The sequence below is a fragment of the Schistocerca cancellata genome, chromosome 7 (assembly GCF_023864275.1).
Source record: "Schistocerca cancellata isolate TAMUIC-IGC-003103 chromosome 7, iqSchCanc2.1, whole genome shotgun sequence".
Taxonomy (NCBI): domain Eukaryota; kingdom Metazoa; phylum Arthropoda; class Insecta; order Orthoptera; family Acrididae; genus Schistocerca; species Schistocerca cancellata.
The window spans coordinates 438,817,349-438,838,216 of NC_064632.1; the positions used below are offsets into that span (position 1 = coordinate 438,817,349).

The 20,868-nt window shown below is 42.5% G+C and overlaps 6 non-coding genes across 6 annotated transcripts; all 6 read left to right on the forward strand.

Annotated features, from left to right (window-relative positions):
* Positions 1–1,232: 1,232 nt before the first annotated feature.
* On the forward strand, positions 1,233–1,339 carry LOC126093457 (U6 spliceosomal RNA). The gene has a single exon (XR_007521611.1). It is a non-coding gene; the product is annotated as a U6 spliceosomal RNA (small nuclear RNA).
* Positions 1,340–4,115: 2,776 nt separating this feature from the next.
* Positions 4,116–4,222, forward strand: LOC126093509 (U6 spliceosomal RNA). Its single transcript, XR_007521656.1, has one exon. It is a non-coding gene; the product is annotated as a U6 spliceosomal RNA (small nuclear RNA).
* Positions 4,223–6,997: 2,775 nt separating this feature from the next.
* LOC126093502 (U6 spliceosomal RNA) lies at positions 6,998–7,104 on the forward strand. Its single transcript, XR_007521649.1, has one exon. It is a non-coding gene; the product is annotated as a U6 spliceosomal RNA (small nuclear RNA).
* Positions 7,105–9,879: 2,775 nt separating this feature from the next.
* LOC126093482 (U6 spliceosomal RNA) lies at positions 9,880–9,986 on the forward strand. Its single transcript, XR_007521632.1, has one exon. It is a non-coding gene; the product is annotated as a U6 spliceosomal RNA (small nuclear RNA).
* Positions 9,987–12,762: 2,776 nt separating this feature from the next.
* Positions 12,763–12,869, forward strand: LOC126093507 (U6 spliceosomal RNA). The gene has a single exon (XR_007521654.1). It is a non-coding gene; the product is annotated as a U6 spliceosomal RNA (small nuclear RNA).
* Positions 12,870–20,041: 7,172 nt separating this feature from the next.
* On the forward strand, positions 20,042–20,148 carry LOC126093473 (U6 spliceosomal RNA). Its single transcript, XR_007521626.1, has one exon. It is a non-coding gene; the product is annotated as a U6 spliceosomal RNA (small nuclear RNA).
* The last annotated feature ends 720 nt before the right edge of the window (positions 20,149–20,868 follow it).

Below are 20,868 nucleotides of genomic sequence, written 5' to 3' on the forward strand. Positions count from 1 at the left end.
ATTATGTCACATACACAGAAGCTCTACCACATAAGCAGATACAGAGCCAGTCTAGACACAAAACACTAGCAAGCTTCAAGATTTTGGAATAGACAACTACATCACAAACCAGTTTGTCTCACATGACACCAATAGCTACTCAGTTGTTAACTGCTTTCAGATACTAAATCTATCACTCTTTGTTTTGCACTAGCAATTCTTCCTGCAATAACAACATTCACCAAACTGGATTACATCTGATTGACATTTTCCAGGAACATAACTATAGCTGCTAACACAATGATAACCTGGTTTCTCCTACCACAAGTCCCCTCAATATTTTAGGCTCATTCACACATCTCCATCACAGTGTTTCACTGTTGTCAAGTAGACCTGCCCTGTGTAAACTTGGATCAACACAAATATATCACCTGGTATTGTACTGAAAACGGAACTATGTCCATCATTCCTCACACAACTCGCATTCACCCATCCATGCCCTAGTAATGACCTACACTGCTGTGTTTCAAAGTGTGCAATATGAATGCTGTTTTTAATGGTTCGTGAGGCTACTGTGTCTCTTCTTGCAGTCACAATTGTCTTCTGGCGCCATTTGATGAATAGGACCATGCTTGGTGTCTGTGGAGTTACTCAATAATTTACATGGTCACAGACTGTGTCTTCTTGTGGTGTACTTGATGTGTGAGTTAAAAGTTGCCTTACATATGCGACTCTGTCATTAAATCGATTAGTATCATAAGAAAGTACCACTGCAAGAGTAATGAAATTTGTGTTAGCAGTGAAGACAGTTTCGCAAAAATATTCACTTGTTTTGAGAGTCTTGAAGACCTGCTACCAGCTCCAATCAGAGTCATTTATCCCACACATTAGAGAAGTGTGTTTCATAGGTATGCCTGTAAGACACTAAATTCGGGATGTAAGAACATGACGTCAATAGGTGCCAACACGTCTTGCTGCCGCCTAGCGGCAGCTGTGTGAAGCTGCTGCTGCTCTGGGTGGACGCTGCGAGAGCAAGCGACTCTACGATCTAAGTTTTACATCCAATACTGCCAAATAATACAGTTGACAGAGCTGCCACTTACTAATAACGACACCTCGCAGTAATTAATTGACAGATTAGCACTCGGCAGGCCTTGTGTTCCTCGCCAGAGCTGCGTAAAGCTACGTCCAAGCCGAACCATGTTTGACGCGACGCCATAACTATATATACAATTTCAGAGGGCTCCTCGAATGTACTCGCTTCGGCGGTACATATACTAAAATTGGAACGATACAGAGAAGATTAGCATGGCCCCTGCGCAAGGATGACACGCAAAATCGTGAAGCGTTCCACATTTTTTTTCGCAATCTCACTCTCTCATGTCTCACATCAGCTGCTAATACGCTCAGCCACCTACACAAGTTTCGCTTCATATCTGCACCCACTTGTCCCAAACTATGCTCTCCATTTACGCAGTTCTTTTCCACTCGGTTTCATTCACAACAGAACATGATAAAACTGGCGATAAACCTATCCCTTACATCACCAATGCACATCTAAAACGTCACTCTAATAACAAGTCAGCAAGCACACCAAAACCACAACTACACTGACACAAGTACATGTCACTAGCACCCCTTCAGCTCATTGGCAAACCTGACACAAATCACAGCCAGTCTAAGCCTAAGATTAAGACTAAGCCTAGCACAGGCAAAAGCCTCTTCTCTTCCTCAGTATCACACTCAGCTGTCACAACATCTCTTCCTACTGTCTCAATCATGTCATTTCATAACACACACCTACTGCCACACACAACATTTGGAAACCTTACATCAACTTTACACAAGATAGCTGCATGTTCCAAATCTTTCTCACTCACATAGTTTCACTCAGACTACTGCTTAAATACACTCTAGCGCTCTAACATTAGCTTGCATTACCTAATATTTATTTTTCTCTAACGCCTACAAAGCTTCTGGTGCCTGTATGCCACTATCACATACTGTCTGCACACAGACCCACAACATTTATCTCTGTTCATCTTCATGGCTGCAGCTGATGCCATAATTGTTTCAGCAGCATAAATAAACATGTGAAGGAAGATGTCTCTTTAATAATTAAGTGTGCAAGCTACCCCTTTACAGGAAGTTCATTTAACATTATGTTTCAAGTAACTTTCCTAGTGGCCTTGCTATCCAGCTGCAGCCCTCATAATACAGACTGCAGGTGACACCTCATCAGATTCTTAACTGAAGCACATCTGCCTGTGAAATAAGACACTGCCTGTCACCTAAAAACCAACTATTACAGCAAATCTGTGGTGAATCAGCATGTCATGTACAAATTTCGATGGTGTGACCCACAAAGTATTTTCCCACATGTCTGGCAATCAGCCACTACATATAGTTACCTAAATTAATTTCAAAAGTGTCAGCCAATGAATACCACAACATTGAAGTGTTTAGAAAGCAGACCAGTATGCTAATATTAACATATAACACTGTATTTTAATATTAGCATACTGGTCTGCTTTCTAAACACTTCAGTGTTGTGGTATTCATTAACTGACACCTTTGAAATTAATTTAGGTAACTATATGTAGTGGCTGATTGCCAGACATGTGGGAAAATTCCTTGTGGGTCACACCAGTGAAATTTGTACATGACATGCTGCTTCACCACAGATTTGCTGTAATAGTTGGTTTTTAGGTGAAGGGCAGTGGCTCATTACACAGGCAGATATGCTTCAGTTAAGAATCTGGTGAGGTGTCACCTGCAGTGACAGCACTTTGAATCCCATCAATGTCATACAAGTCGATGCTGTTCATAATTGCAGCTGATGCACCTCTCATCCTGTGTCTAGGAGAAAGATTGGACAATCTTTGCATGCAATATTCATTATGTCACATACACAGAAGCTCTACCACATAAGCAGATACAGAGCCAGTCAAGACACAAAACACTAGCAAGCTTCAAGATTTTGGAATAGACAACAACATCACAAACCAGTTTGCCTCACATGACACCAATAGCTACTCAGTTGTTAACTGCTTTCAGATACTAAATCTATCACTCTTTGTTTTGCACTAGCAATTCTTCCTGCAATAACAACATTCACCAAACTGGATTACAACTGATTGACATTTCCCAGGAACATAACTATAGCTACTAACACAATGCTAACCTGGTTTCTCCTACCACAAGTCCCCTCAATATTTTAGGCTCATTCACACATCTCCATCACAGTGTTTCACTGTTGTCAAGTCGACCTGCCCTGTGTAAACTTAGATCAACACAAATATATCACCTGGTATTGTACTGAAAACGGAACTATGTCCATGATTCCTACTACTATCTCACACAACTCGCATTCACCCATCCATGCCCTAGTAATGACCTACACAGCTGTGTTCCAAGTGTGCAATATGAATGCTGTTTTTAATGGTTCGTGAGGCTACTGTGTCTCTTCTTGCAGTCACAATTGTCTTCTAGCGCCATTGGATGAATAGGACCACGCTTGGTGTCTGTGGAGTTACTCAATAATTTACATGGTCACAGACTGTGTCTTCTTGTGGTGTACTTGATGTGTGAGCTAAAAGTTGCCTTAAATTTGCGACTTTGTCATTAAATGGATTAGTATCGTAAGAAAGTACCACTGCAAGAGTAATGAAATTTGTATTAGCAGTGAAGACAGTTTCGCAAAAATATTCACTTGTTTTGAGAGTCATGAAGACCTGCTACCAGCTCCAATCAGTCATTTATCCCACACATTAGAGAAGTGTGTTTCATAGGTATGCCTGTAAGACACTAAATTCGGGATGTAAGAACATGGCGTCAATAGGTGCCAACATGTCTTGCTGCCGCCTAGCGGCAGCTGTGTGAAGCTGCTGCTGCTCTGGGTGGATGCTGCGAGAGCAAGCGACTCTACGATCTAAGTTTTACATCCAACACTGCCAAATAATACAGATGACAGAGCTGCCACTTACTAATAACGACACCTCGCAGTAATTAATTGACAGATTAGCACTCGGCAGGCCTTGTGTTCCTCGCCAGAGCTGCGTAAAGCTACGTCCAAGCCGAACCATGTTTGACGCGACGCCATAACTATATATACAATTTCAGAGGGCTCCTCGAATGTACTCGCTTCGGCGGTACATATACTAAAATTGGAACGATACAGAGAAGATTAGCATGGCCCCTGCGCAGGGATGACACGCAAAATCGTGAAGCGTTCCACATTTCTTTCGCAATCTCACTCTCTCATGTCTCACATCAGCTGCTAATACCCTCAGCCACCTACACAAGTTTCGCTTCATATCTGCACCCACTTGTCACAAACTATGCTCTCCATTTACGCAGTTCTCCTCCACTCTCTTTCATTCACAACAGAACATGATAAAACTGGCGATAAACCTATCCCTTACATCACCAATGCACATCTAAAACGTCACTCTAATAACAAGTCAGCAAGCACACCAAAACCACAACTACACTGACACAAGTACATGTCACTAGCACCCCTTCAGCTCATTGGCAAACCTGACACAAATCACAGCCAGTCTAAGCCTAAGATTAAGACTAAGACTAGCACAGGCAAAAGCCTCTTCTCTTCCTCAGTATCACACTCAGCTGTCACAACATCTCTTCCTACTGTCTCAATCATGTCATTTCATAACACACACCTACTGCCACACACAACATTTGGAAACCCTACATCAACTTTACACAAGATAGCTGCATGTTCCAAATCTTTCTCACTCACATAGTTTCACTCAGACTACTGCTTAAATACACTCTAGCGCTCTAACATTAGCTTGCATTACCTAATATTTATTTTTCTCTAACGCCTACAAAGCTTCTGGTGCCTGTATGCCACTATCACATACTGTCTGCACACAGACCCACAACATTTATCTCTATTCATCTTCATGGCTGCAGCTGATGCCATAATTGTTTCAGCAGCATAAATAAACATGTGAAGGAAGATGTCTCTTTAATCATTAAGTGTGCAAGCTACCCCTTTACAGGAAGTTCATTTAACATTATGTTTCAAGTAACTTTCCTAGTGGCCTTGCTATCCAGCTGCAGCCCTCATAATACAGACTGCAGGTGACACCTCATCAGATTCTTAACTGAAGCACATCTGCCTGTGAAATAAGACACTGCCCGTCACCTAAAAACCAACTATTACAGCAAATCTGTGGTGAATCAGCATGTCATGTACGAATTTCGATGGTGTGACCCACAAAGTATTTTCCCACATGTCTGGCAATCAGCCACTACATATAGTTACCTAAATTAATTTCAAAAGTGTCAGCCAATGAATACCACAAGATTGAAGTGTTTAGAAAGCAGACCAGTATGCTAATATTAACATATAACACTGTATGTTAATATTAGCATACTGGTCTGCTTTCTAAACACTTCAGTGTTGTGGTATTCATTAACTGACACCTTTGAAATTAATTTAGGTAACTATATGTAGTGGCTGATTGCCAGACATGTGGGAAAATACCTTGTGGGTCACACCAGTGAAATTTGTACATGACATGCTGCTTCACCACAGATTTGCTGTAATAGTTGGTTTTTAGGTGAAGGGCAGTGGCTCATTACACAGGCAGATATGCTTCAGTTAAGAATCTGGTGAGGTGTCACCTGCAGTGACAGCACTTTGAATCCCATCAATGTCATACAAGTCGATGCTGTTCATAATTGCAGCTGATGCACCTCTCATCCTGTGTCTAGGAGAAAGATTGGACAATCTCTGCATGCAATATTCATTATGTCACATACACAGAAGCTCTACCACATAAGCAGATACAGAGCCAGTCAAGACACAAAACACTAGCAAGCTTCAAGATTTTGGAATAGACAACAACATCACAAACCAGTTTGCCTCACATGACACCAATAGCTACTCAGTTGTTAACTGCTTTCAGATACTAAATCTATCACTCTTTGTTTTGCACTAGCAATTCTTCCTGCAATAACAACATTCACCAAACTGGATTACAACTGATTGACATTTCCCAGGAACATAACTATAGCTACTAACACAATGCTAACCTGGTTTCTCCTACCACAAGTCCCCTCAATATTTTAGGCTCATTCACACATCTCCATCACAGTGTTTCACTGTTGTCAAGTCGACCTGCCCTGTGTAAACTTGGATCAACACAAATATATCACCTGGTATTGTACTGAAAACGGAACTATGTCCATGATTCCTACTACTATCTCACACAACTCGCATTCACCCATCCATGCCCTAGTAATGACCTACACAGCTGTGTTCCAAGTGTGCAATATGAATGCTGTTTTTAATGGTTCGTGAGGCTACTGTGTCTCTTCTTGCAGTCACAATTGTCTTCTAGCGCCATTGGATGAATAGGACCATGCTTGGTGTCTGTGGAGTTACTCAATAATTTACATGGTCACAGACTGTGTCTTCTTGTGGTGTACTTGATGTGTGAGTTAAAAGTTGCCTTAAATTTGCGACTTTGTCATTAAATGGATTAGTATCGTAAGAAAGTACCACTGCAAGAGTAATGAAATTTGTGTTAGCAGTGAAGACAGTTTCGCAAAAATATTCACTTGTTTTGAGAGTCTTGAAGACCTGCTACCAGCTCCAATCAGTCATTTATCCCACACATTAGAGAAGTGTGTTTCATAGGTATGCCTGTAAGACACTAAATTCGGGATGTAAGAACATGGCGTCAATAGGTGCCAACATGTCTTGCTGCCGCCTAGCGGCAGCTGTGTGAAGCTGCTGCTGCTCTGGGTGGATGCTGCGAGAGCAAGCGACTCTACGATCTAAGTTTTACATCCAATACTGCCAAATAATACAGATGACAGAGCTGCCACTTACTAATAACGACACCTCGCAGTAATTAATTGACAGATTAGCACTCGGCAGGCCTTGTGTTCCTCGCCAGAGCTGCGTAAAGCTACGTCCAAGCCGAACCATGTTTGACGCGACGCCATAACTATATATACAATTTCAGAGGGCTCCTCGAATGTACTCGCTTCGGCGGTACATATACTAAAATTGGAACGATACAGAGAAGATTAGCATGGCCCCTGCGCAAGGATGACACGCAAAATCGTAAAGCGTTCCACATTTCTTTCGCAATCTCACTCTCTCATGTCTCACATCAGCTGCTAATACCCTCAGCCACCTACACAAGTTTCGATTCATATCTGCACCCACTTGTCACAAACTATGCTCTCCATTTACGCAGTTCTCCTCCACTCTCTTTCATTCACAACAGAACATGATAAAACTGGCGATAAACCTATCCCTTACATCACCAATGCACATCTAAAACGTCACTCTAATAACAAGTCAGCAAGCACACCAAAACCACAACTACACTGACACAAGTACATGTCACTAGCACCCCTTCAGCTCATTGGCAAACCTGACACAAATCACAGCCAGTCTAAGCCTAAGATTAAGACTAAGACTAGCACAGGCAAAAGCCTCTTCTCTTCCTCAGTATCACACTCAGCTGTCACAACATCTCTTCCTACTGTCTCAATCACGTCATTTCATAACACACACCTACTGCCACACACAACATTTGGAAACCTTACATCAACTTTACACAAGATAGCTGCATGTTCCAAATCTTTCTCACTCACATAGTTTCACTCAGACTACTGCTTAAATACACTCTAGCGCTCTAACATTAGCTTGCATTACCTAATATTTATTTTTCTCTAACGCCTACAAAGCTTCTGGTGCCTGTATGCCACTATCACATACTGTCTGCACACAGACCCACAACATTTATCTCTATTCATCTTCATGGCTGCAGCTGATGCCATAATTGTTTCAGCAGCATAAATAAACATGTGAAGGAAGATGTCTCTTTAATCATTAAGTGTGCAGGCTACCCTTTTACAGGAAGTTCAGTTAACATTATGTTTCAAGTAACTTTCCTAGTGGCCTTGCTATCCAGCTGCAGCCCTCATAATACAGACTGCAGGTGACACCTCATCAGATTCTTAACTGAAGCACATCTGCCTGTGTAATAAGACACTGCCCTTCACCTAAAAACCAACTATTACTGCAAATCTGTGGTGAATCAGCATGTCATGTACAAATTTCGCTGGTGTGACCCACAAAGTATTTTCCCACATGTCTGGCAATCAGCCACTACATATAGTTACCTAAATTAATTTCAAAAGTGTCAGCCAATGAATACCACAACATTGAAGTGTTTAGAAAGCAGACCAGTATGCTAATATTAACATATAACACTGTATGTTAATATTAGCATACTGGTCTGCTTTCTAAACACTTCAGTGTTGTGGTATTCATTAACTGACACCTTTGAAATTAATTTAGGTAACTATATGTAGTGGCTGATTGCCAGACATGTGGGAAAATACCTTGTGGTTCACACCAGTGAAATTTGTACATGACATGCTGCTTCACCACAGATTTGCTGTAATAGTTGGTTTTTAGGTGAAGGGCAGTGGCTCATTACACAGGCAGATATGCTTCAGTTAAGAATCTGGTGAGGTGTCACCTGCAGTGACAGCACTTTGAATCCCATCAATGTCATACAAGTCGATGCTGTTCATAATTGCAGCTGATGCACCTCTCATCCTGTGTCTAGGAGAAAGATTGGACAATCTCTGCATGCAATATTCATTATGTCACATACACAGAAGCTCTACCACATAAGCAGATACAGAGCCAGTCAAGACACAAAACACTAGCAAGCTTCAAGATTTTGGAATAGACAACAACATCACAAACCAGTTTGCCTCACATGACACCAATAGCTACTCAGTTGTTAACTGCTTTCAGATACTAAATCTATCACTCTTTGTTTTGCACTAGCAATTCTTCCTGCAATAACAACATTCACCAAACTGGATTACATCTGATTGACATTTCCCAGGAACATAACTATAGCTACTAACACAATGCTAACCTGGATTCTCCTACCACAAGTCCCCTCAATATTTTAGGCTCATTCAGACATCTCCATCACAGTGTTTCACTGTTGTCAAGTCGACCTGCCCTGTGTAAACTTGGATCAACACAAATATATCACCTGGTATTGTACTGAAAACGGAACTATGTCCATGATTCCTACTACTATCTCACACAACTCGCATTCACCCATCCATGCCCTAGTAATGACCTACACAGCTGTGTTCCAAGTGTGCAATATGAATGCTGTTTTTAATGGTTCGTGAGGCTACTGTGTCTCTTCTTGCAGTCACAATTGTCTTCTAGCGCCATTGGATGAATAGGACCATGCTTCGTGTCTGTGGAGTTACTCAATAATTTACATGGTCACAGACTGTGTCTTCTTGTGGTGTACTTGATGTGTGAGTTAAAAGTTGCCTTAAATTTGCGACTTTGTCATTAAATCGATTAGTATCGTAAGAAAGTACCACTGCAAGAGTAATGAAATTTGTGTTAGCAGTGAAGACAGTTTCGCAAAAATATTCACTTGTTTTGAGAGTCTTGAAGACCTGCTACCAGCTCCAATCAGTCATTTATCCCACACATTAGAGAAGTGTGTTTCATAGGTATGCCTGTAAGACACTAAATTCGGGATGTAAGAACATGGCGTCAATAGGTGCCAACATGTCTTGCTGCCGCCTAGCGGTAGCTGTGTGAAGCTGCTGCTGCTCTGGGTGGATGCTGCGAGAGCAAGCGACTCTACGATCTACGTTTTACATCCAATACTGCCAAATAATACAGATGACAGAGCTGCCACTTACTAATAACGACACCTCGCAGTAATTAATTGACAGATTAGCACTCGGCAGGACTTGTGTTCCTCGCCAGAGCTGCGTAAAGCTACGTCCAAGCCGAACCATGTTTGACGCGACGCCATAACTATATATACAATTTCAGAGGGCTCCTCGAATGTACTCGCTTCGGCGGTACATATACTAAAATTGGAACGATACAGAGAAGATTAGCATGGCCCCTGCGCAAGGATGACACGCAAAATCGTGAAGCGTTCCACATTTCTTTCGCAATCTCACTCTCTCATGTCTCACATCAGCTGCTAATACCCTCAGCCACCTACACAAGTTTCGCTTCATATCTGCACCCACTTGTCACAAACTATGCTCTCCATTTACGCAGTTCTCCTCCAATCTCTTTCATTCACAACAGAACATGATAAAACTGGCGATAAACCTATCCCTTACATCACCAATGCACATCTAAAACGTCACTCTAATAACAAGTCAGCAAGCACACCAAAACCACAACTACACTGACACAAGTACATGTCACTAGCACCCCTTCAGCTCATTGGCAAACCTGACACAAATCACAGCCACTCTAAGCCTAAGATTAAGACTAAGACTAGCACAGGCAAAAGCCTCTTCTCTTCCTCAGTATCACACTCAGCTGTCACAACATCTCTTCCTACTGTCTCAATCATGTCATTTCATAACACAGACCTACTGCCACACACAACATTTGGAAACCCTACATCAACTTTACACAAGATAGCTGCATGTTCCAAATCTTTCTCACTCACATAGTTTCACTCAGACTACTGCTTAAATACACTCTAGCGCTCTAACATTAGCTTGCATTACCTAATATTTATTTTTCTCTAACGCCTACAAAGCTTCTGGTGCCTGTATGCCACTATCACATACTGTCTGCACACAGACCCACAACATTTATCTCTATTCATCTTCATGGCTGCAGCTGATGCCATAATTGTTTCAGCAGCATAAATAAACATGTGAAGGAAGATGTCTCTCTAATCATTAAGTGTGCAAGCTACCCCTTTACAGGAAGTTCAGTTAACATTATGTTTCAAGTAACTTTCCTAGTGGCCTTGCTATCCAGCTGCAGCCCTCATAATACAGACTGCAGGTGACACCTCATCAGATTCTTAACTGAAGCACATCTGCCTCTGTAATAAGACACTGCCCTTCACCTAAAAACCAACTATTACAGCAAATCTGTGGTGAATCAGCATGTCATGTACAAACTTCGCTGGTGTGACCCACAAAGTATTTTCCCACATGTCTGGCAATCAGCCACTACATATAGTTACCTAAATTAATTTCAAAAGTGTCAGCCAATGAATACCACAACATTGAAGTGTTTAGAAAGCAGACCAGTATGCTAATATTAACATATAACACTGTATGTTAATATTAGCATACTGGTCTGCTTTCTAAACACTTCAGTGTTGTGGTATTCATTAACTGACACCTTTGAAATTAATTTAGGTAACTATATGTAGTGGCTGATTGCCAGACATGTGGGAAAATACTTTGTGGGTCACACCAGCGAAATTTGTACATGACATGCTGCTTCACCACAGATTTGCTGTAATAGTTGGTTTTTAGGTGAAGGGCAGTGGCTCATTACACAGGCAGATATGCTTCAGTTAAGAATCTGATGAGGTGTCACCTGCAGTGACAGCACTTTGAATCCCATCAATGTCATACAAGTCGATGCTGTTCATAATTGCAGCTGATGCACCTCTCATCCTGTGTCTAGGAGAAAGATTGGACTATCTGTGCATGCAATATTCATTATGTCACATACACAGAAGCTCTACCACATAAGCAGATACAGAGCCAGTCAAGACACAAAACACTAGCAAGCTTCAAGATTTTGGAATAGACAACTACATCACAAACCAGTTTGTCTCACATGACACCAATAGCTACTCAGTTGTTAACTGCTTTCAGATACTAAATCTATCACTCTTTGTTTTGCACTAGCAATTCTTCCTGCAATAACAACATTCACCAAACTGGATTACACCTGATTGACATTTCCCAGGAACATAACTATAGCTACTAACACAATGCTAACCTGGTTACTCCTACCACATGTCCCCTCAATATTTTAGGCTCATTCACACATCTCCACCACAGTGTTTTACTGTTGTCAAGTAGACCTGCCCTGTGTAAACTTGGATCAACACAAATATATCACCTGGTATTGTACTGAAAACGGAACTATGTCCATCATTCCTACTACTATCTCACACAACTCGCATTCACCCATCCATGCCCTAGTAATGACCTACACTGCTGTGTTTCAAAGTGTGCAATATGAATGCTGTTTTTAATGGTTCATGAGGCTACTGTGTCTCTTCTTGCAGTCACAATTATCTTCTGGCGCCATTGGATGAATAGGACCATGCTTGGTGTCTGTGGAGTTACTCAATAATTTACATGGTCACAGACTGTGTCTTCTTGTGGTGTACTTGATGTGTGAGTTAAAAGTTGCCTTAAATTTGCGACTTTGTCATTAAATGGATTAGTATCGTAAGAAGGTACCACTGCAAGAGTAATGAAATTTGTGTTAGCAGTGAAGACAGTTTCGCAAAAATATTCACTTGTTTTGAGAGTCTTGAAGACCTGCTACCAGCTCCAATCAGTCATTTATCCCACACATTAGAGAAGTGTGTTTCATAGGTATGCCTGCAAGACACTAAATTCGGGATGTAAGAACATGGCGTCAATAGGTGCCAACATGTCTTGCTGCCGCCTAGCGGCAGCTGTGTGAAGCTGCTGCTGCTCTGGGTGGATGCTGCGAGAGCAAGCGACTCTACGATCTAAGTTTTACATCCAATACTGCCAAACAATACAGTTGACAGAGCTGCCACTTACTAATAACGACACCTCGCAGTAATTAATTCACAGATTAGCACTCGGCAGGCCTTGTGTTCCTCGCCAGAGCTGCGTAAATCTACGTCCAAGCCGAACCATGTTTGACGCGACGCCATAACCATATATACAATTTCAGAAGCCTCCTTGAATGTACTCATTTCGGCGGCACATATACTAAAATTGGAACGATACAGAGAAGATTAGCACAGCCCCTGCGCAAGGATGACACGCAAAATCGTGAAGCGTTCCACATTTTTTTTCGCAATCTCACTCTCTCATGTCTCACATCAGCTGCTAATACCCTCAGCCACCTACACAAGTTTCGCTTCATATCTGCACCCACTTGTCACAAACTATGTTCTCCATTTACGCAGTTCTCCTCCACACTCTTTCATTCTCAACAGAACATGATAAAACTGGCGATAAACCTATCCCTTACATCACCAATGCACATCTAAAACGTCACTCTAATAACAAGTCAGCAAGCACACCAAAACCACAACTACACTGACACAAGTGCATGTCACTAGCACCCCTTCAGCTCATTGGCAAACCTGACACAAATCACAGCCAGTCTAAGCCTAAGATAAAGACTAAGCCTAGCACAGGCAAAAGCCTCTTCTCTTCCTCAGTATCACACTCAGCTGTCACAACATCTCTTCCTACTGTCTCAATCATGTCATTTCATAACACACACCTACCGCCACACACAACATTTGGAAACCTTACATCAACTTTACACAAGATAGCTGCATGTTCCAAATCTTTCTCACTCACATAGTTTCACTCAGACTAATGCTTAAATACACTCTAGTGCTCTAACATTAGCTTGCATTACCTAATATTTATTTTTCTCTAACGCCTACAAAGCTTCTGGTGTCTGTATGCCACTATCACATACTGTCTGCACACAGACCCACAACATTTATCTCTATTCATCTTCATGGCTGCAGCTGATGCCATAATTGTTTCAGCAGCATAAATAAACATGTGAAGGAAGATGTCCCTTTAATCATTAAGTGTGCAAGCTACCCCTTTACAGGAAGTTCATTTAACATTATGTTTCAAGTAACTTTTTTAGTGGCCTTGCTATCCAGCTGCAGCCCTCATAATACAGACTGCAGGTGACACCTCATCAGATTCTTAACTGAAGCACATCTGCCTGTGTAATAAGACACTGCCCTTCACCTAAAAACCAACTATTATAGCAAATCTGTTGTGAATCAGCATGTCATGTACAAATTTCGGTGGTGTGACCCACAAAGTATTTTCCCACATGACTATCAATCAGCCACTACATATAGTTACCTAAATTAATTTCAAAGGTGTCAGTTAACGAATACCAAAACACTGAAGTGTTTAGAAAGCAGACCAGTATGCTAATATTAACATACAGTGTTATATGTTAATATTAGCATACTGGTCTGCTTTCTAAACACTTCAATGTTGTGGTATTCATTGGCTGACACTTTTGAAATTAATTTAGGTAACTATATGTAGTGGCTGATTGCCAGACATGTGGGAAAATACCTTGTGGGTCACACCAGTGAAATTTGTACATGACATGCTGCTTCACCACAGATTTGCTTTAATAGTTGGTTTTTAGGTGAAGGGCAGTGGCTCATTACACAGGCAGATATGCTTCAGTTAAGAATCTGATGAGGTGTCACCTGCAGTGACAGGACTTTGAATCCCATCAATGTCATACAAGTCGATGCTGTTCATAATTGCAGCTGATGCACCTCTTATCCTGTGTCTAGGAGAAAGATTGGACAATCTCTGTCTTGTGACAGCCAGAGCGAGAGCACCAGCAGCAGCGAGTACTGTTTGTATAAAGCGTTTATTTTGCATTTTGTTTACGACCTTCCACTAAGGAAGGGATTCTATTTGTGTTTATCTGCTCTGCATAGTAGCTAACAGTTCTTGATAAAACTTTACGTAGTTTTCGTGTTAGATTTCTTAGTGTTTTCTTGATCGTTTAGAACAGAAAGCGCCCTAAAACCGTCTTTGTTTGTTTCGCGGCCGTTAGCCACTAGTCACTTGAATCAGCAGTTGTCTTGTGACAGCCAGAGCGAGAGCACCAGCAGCAGCGAGTACTGTTTGTATAAAGCGTTTTTGTACTTATTTGCTGCGCTTAGCTTTTAAATAGTTTTTCTGGGAAAACCTAGCGTAGTTTTCGCGTCTCGTATTTCAGTGAGTGTTTCTTGATTATCAGAGTAGCACATCAGAAGATTATCTTGGGAATTTGTCACCGTATAGGGTAGGGTAAACATAGTCATGTGTAGGGACTGTGGTTGTTGTGAGCAGACGCAAGGAGAATTGGCCACTCTTCGGGGGCAGGTGGAGGCTTTGTCTGTTAGGCTCATCGAGCTCGAGTTGCAGGCGTCGGCTCGTAGTGGCGTTGGGGCAACTGTGGTGAGACCTATGCCTACTTCGGTGGCCTTGGAATCACATGGAACCCCTGATGTCGCTGCGTCTTCCGGCAGTGAGCATCTTACCGGTCAGCCATCACTCCAGGGTGAATGGCGGGCAGTGGTGGGCTCGCGCGTGCCTGGCCGAAAGGCGAAGGTGGGATCTGGCCGCGTGGCAGCTGCCTTACCCCTTTCCAACAGGTACGGGGTGCTTCCTAGTGGTGATGACATCGTTTCCGAGCCACCACAGGATGCCTCACCTGTTGGGCCAGTGGCCGATTCTCCGGCAAGGTCCCGACAGTCACAGAGGGCGGGCCTATTAGTTATAGGGAGCTCCAACGTTAGGCGGGTTATGGAGCCCCTCAGGAAAATAGCGGGTAGGTCGGGGAAGAATGCCAGTGTGCACTCGGTGTGCTTGCCGGGGGGGTCTCGTCCGTAATGTGGAGGAGGCCCTTCCGGCAGCTATTGAACGCACTGGGTGTGACCGGCTGCAGATAGTAGCACATGTCGGAACGAATGACGCCTGCCGCTTGGGTTCTGAGGCCATCCATGGCTCCTTCCGGCGGCTGGCTGATTTGGTGAAGGCAACCAGCATCGCACGCGGAGTGCAAGCTGAGCTTAATATCTGCAGCATAGTGCCCAGAGTCGATCGCGGTCCTCTGGTTTGGAGCCGTGTGGAGGGTCTAAACCAGAGGCTCAGACGACTCTGCGACTATAATGGTTGCAAATTCATCGACCTCCGTTATTGGGTGGAGAACTGTAGGGCCCCCCTAGACAGGTCAGGCGTGCACTACACACCGGAAGCAGCTACTAGGGTAGCAGAGTACGTGTGGCGTGCACACGGGGGTTTTTTAGGTTAGAGGGACCCCCCCTTGGGCGAAACGATAAAATACCTGACGGCTTACCAGAGAGGACATTATCATCGTTGATAAAGAACGTCCGTCCTCAGAGACCAAAAACAGGAAAAGTTAACGTAATATTGGTAAACTGCAGGAGTATCCAGGGCAAGGTTCCTGAATTAGTATCTCTTATTGAAGGAAATAGTGCGCATATAGTATTAGGAACGGAAAGTTGGTTAAAACCGGAAGTGAACAGTAACGAAATCCTAGACACAGAATGGAATATATACCGCAAGGATAGGATAAACGCCAATGGTGGAGGAGTATTTATAGCAGTAAAGAATTCAATAATATCCAGTGAAGTTATTAGCGAATGCGAATGTGAAATAATCTGGGTTAAGCTAAGTATCAAAGGTGGGTCAGATATGATAGTCGGATGCTTCTATAGACCACCTGCATCAGCAACCGTAGTAGTTGAGCGCCTCAGAGAGAACCTGCAGAACGTCGTGAAGAAGTTTCGTGATCATACTATTGTAATAGGGGGAGACTTCAATCTACCAGGTATAGAATGGGATAGTCACACAATCAGAACTGGAGTCAGGGACAGAGACTCTTGTGACATTATCCTGACTGCCTTGTCCAAGAATTACTTCGAGCAGATAGTTAGAGAACCAACTCGTGAAGCTAACGTTTTAGACCTCATAGCAACAAATAGACCGGAACTTTTCGACTCCGTGAATGTAGAAGAGGGTATCAGTGATCATAAGTCAGTGGTTGCATCAATGACTACAAGTGTAATAAGAAATGCCAAGAAAGGAAGGAAAATATATTTGCTTAACAAGAGTGATAGGGCACAAATCGCAGAATATCTGAGTGACCACCATCAAACGTTCATTTCTGAGGAAGAGGATGTGGAACAAAAATGGAAAAAATTCAGAAACATCGTCCAGTACGCCTTAGATAAGTTCGTACCGACTAAGGTCCAAAGCGAGGGGAAAGATCCACCATGGTATAACAATCATGTACGAAAGGTACTACGGAAACAAAGAAAGCTTCATCATGGGTTTAAGAGTAGTCGAATCATAGCTGATAAGGAAAAGCTGAACGAAGCGAAAAAGAGCGTAAAGAGAGCAATGAGAGAAGCATTCAACGAATTCGAACATAAAACATTGGCAAACAATCTAAACAAGAACCCTAAAAAGTTTTGGTCATATGTAAAATCGGTAAGCGGATCTAAATCCCCTATTCAGTCACTCGTTGACCACGATGGCACCGAAACAGAGGACGACCGAAGAAAGGCAGAAATACTGAATTCAGTGTTCCGAAACTGTTTCACTGCGGAAAATCGTAACACGGTCCCTGACTTCAGCCGTCGCACGGACGCCAAAATGGAAAATATTGAAATAAACGATATCGGAATTGAAAAACAACTGCTATCACTTAGTAGCGGAAAAGCATCCGGACCAGACGAGATACCCTTAAGATTCTACAGTGATTATGCTAAAGAACTTGCCCCCTTTCTATCAGCAATTTATCGTAGATCGCTGGAAGAACGTAAAGTACCTAGCGACTGGAAGAAAGCGCAGGTCGTTCCCATTTTCAAGAAGGGTCATAAATCAGATGCGAATAATTATAGGCCTATTTCGCTTACGTCAATCCGTTGTAGAATAATGGAACATGTTTTGTGTTCTCGTATTATGACGTTCTTAGATAATACAAATCTCCTTCATCATAACCAACATGGATTCAGCAAACAGAGATCATGTGAAACTCAGCTCGCCCTATTTGCCCAAGAAATTCACAGTGCCGTAGACACTGGCGAGCAGATTGATGCCGTATTCCTGGACTTCAGGAAGGCATTTGATACGGTTCCGCACTTACGTTTAGTGAAAAAAATACGAGCTTACGGAATATCGGACCAGGTTTGTGATTGGATTCAGGATTTCCTAGAAGAAAGAACACAACATGTCATTCTTAAGGGTTCAAAATCTGCAGATGTAGAGGTAATTTCGGGAGTACCGCAAGGAAGCGTGATAGGACCTTTATTGTTTACAATATACATAAATGACTTAGTTGACAACATCAAGAGCTCCGTGAGGCTATTTGCAGGTGACACGGTTGTCTACAAGAAAGTAGCAACATCAGAAGACTCGTACGTACTCCAGGAAGACCTGCTGAGGATTAATGCATGGTGCGACAGCTGGCAGCTTTCCCTAAACGTAGATAAATGTAATATAATGCGCATACATAGGGGCAGAAATCCATTCCAGTACGATTATGCCATAGGTGGTAAATCATTGGAAGCGGTAACGAACGTAAAATACTTAGGAGTTACTATCCAGAGCGATCTGAAGTGGAATGATCACATAAAACAAATAGTGGGAAAAGCAGGCGCCAGGTTGAGATTCATAGGAAGAATTCTAAGAAAATGTGACTCATCGACGAAAGAAGTAGCTTACAAAACGCTTGTTCGTCCGATTCTTGAGTATTGCTCACCAGTATGGGACCCTTACCAGGTTGGATTAATAGAAGAGATAGACATGATCCAGCGAAAAGCAGCGCGATTCGTCATGGGGACATTTAGTCAGCGCGAGAGCGTTACGGAGATGCTGAACAAGCTCCAGTGGCGGACACTTCAAGAAAGGCGTTACGCAATACGGAGAGGTTTATTATCGAAATTACGAGAGAGCACATTCCGGGAAGAGATGGGCAACATATTACTACCGCCCACATATATATCGCGTAATGATCACAACGAAAAGATCCGAGAAATTAGAGCAAATATGGAGACTTACAAGCAGTCGTTCTTCCCACGCACAATTCGTGAATGGAACAGGGAAGGGGGGATCAGATAGTGGTACAATAAGTACCCTCCGCCACACACCGTAAGGTGGCTCGCGGAGTATAGATGTAGATGTAGATCTCTGCATGCAATATTCATTATGCCACATACACAGAAGCTCTACCACATAAGCAGATACAGAGCCAGTCAAGACACAAAACACTAGCAAGCTTCAAGATTTTGGAATAGACAACAACATCACAAACCAGTTTGTCTCACATGACACCAATAGCTACTCAGTTGTTAACTGCTTTCAGATACTAAATCTATCACTCTTTGTTTTGCACTAGCAATTCTTCCTGCAATAACAACATTCACCAAACTGGATTACATCTGATTGACATTTCCCAGGAACATAACTATAGCTACTAACACAATGCTAACCTGGTTTCTCCTACCACATGTACCCCAATATTTTAGGCTCATTCACACATCTCCATCACAGTGTTTTACTGTTGTCAAGTAGACCTGCCATGTGTAAACTTGGATCAACACAAATATATCACCTGGTATTGTACTGAAAACGGAACTATGTCCATCATTCCTACTACTATCTCACACAACTCGCATTCACCCATCCATGCCCTAGTAATGACCTACACTGCTGTGTTTCAAAGTGTGCAATATGAATGCTGTTTTTAATGCTTCGTGAGGCTATTGTGTCTCTTCTTGCAGTCACAATTATCTTCTGGAGCCATTGGATGAATAGGACCATGCTTGGTGTCTGTGGAGTTACTCAATAATTTACATGGTCACAGACTGTGTCTTCTTGTGGTGTACTTGATGTGTGAGTTAAAAGTTGAGTTAAATTTGCGACTCTGTCATTAAATCGATTAGTATCGTAAGAAAGTACCACTGCAAGAGAAATGAAATTTGTGTTAGCAGTGAAGACAGTTTCGCAAAAATATTCACTTGTTTTGAGAGTCCTGAAGACCTGCTACCAGCTCCAATCAGAGTCATTTATCCCACACATTAGAGAAGTGTGTTTCATAGGTATGCCTGTAAGACACTAAATTCGGGATGTCAGAACATGGCGTCAATAGGTGCCAACACGTCTTGCTGCCGCCTAGCGGCAGCTGTGTGAAGCTGCTGCTGCTCTGGGTGGATGCTGCGAGAGCAAGCGACTCTACGATCTAAGTTTTACATCCAATACTGCTAAATAATACAGTTGACAGAGCTGCACTTACTAATAACGACACCTCGCAGTAATTAATTGACAGATTAGCACTCGGCAGGCCTTGTGTTCCTCGCCAGAGCTGCGTAAAACTACGTCAAAGCCGAACCATGTTCGACGCGACGCCATAACTATATATACAATTTCAGAGGGCTCCTCGAATGTACTCGCTTCGGCGGTACATATACTAAAATTGGAACGATACAGAGAAGATTAGCATGGCCCCTGCGCAAGGATGACACGCAAAATCGTGAAGCGTTCCACATTTATTTCGCAATCTCACTCTCTCATGTCTCACATCAGCTGCTAATACCCTCAGCCACCTACACAAGTTTCGCTTCATATCTGCACCCACTTGTCACAAACTATGCTCTCCATTTACGCAGTCCTCCTCCACTCTCTTTCATTCACAACAGAACATGATAAAACTAGCGGTAAACCTATCCCTTACATCACCAATGCACATCTAAAACGTCACTCTAATAACAAGTCAGCAAGCACACCAAAACCACAACTACACTGACACAAGTACATGTCACTAGCACCCCTTCAGCTCATTGGCAAACCTGACACAAATCACAGCCAGTCTAAGCCTAAGATTAAGACTAAGCCTAGCACAGGCAAAAGCCTCTTCTCTTCCTCAGTATCACACTCAGCTGTCACAACATCTCTTCCTACTGTCTCAATCATGTCATTTCATAACACACACCTACTGCCACACACAACATTTGGAAACCTTACATCAACTTTACACAAGATAGCTGCATGTTCCAAATCTTTCTCACTCACATAGTTTCACTCAGACTACTGCTTAAATACACTCTAGCGCTCTAACATTAGCTTGCATTACCTAATATTTATTTTTCTCTAACGCCTACAAAGCTTCTGGTGCCTGTATGCCACTATCACATACTGTCTGCACACAGACCCACAACATTTATCTCTATTCATCTTCATGGCTGCAGCTGATGCCATAATTGTTTCAGCAGC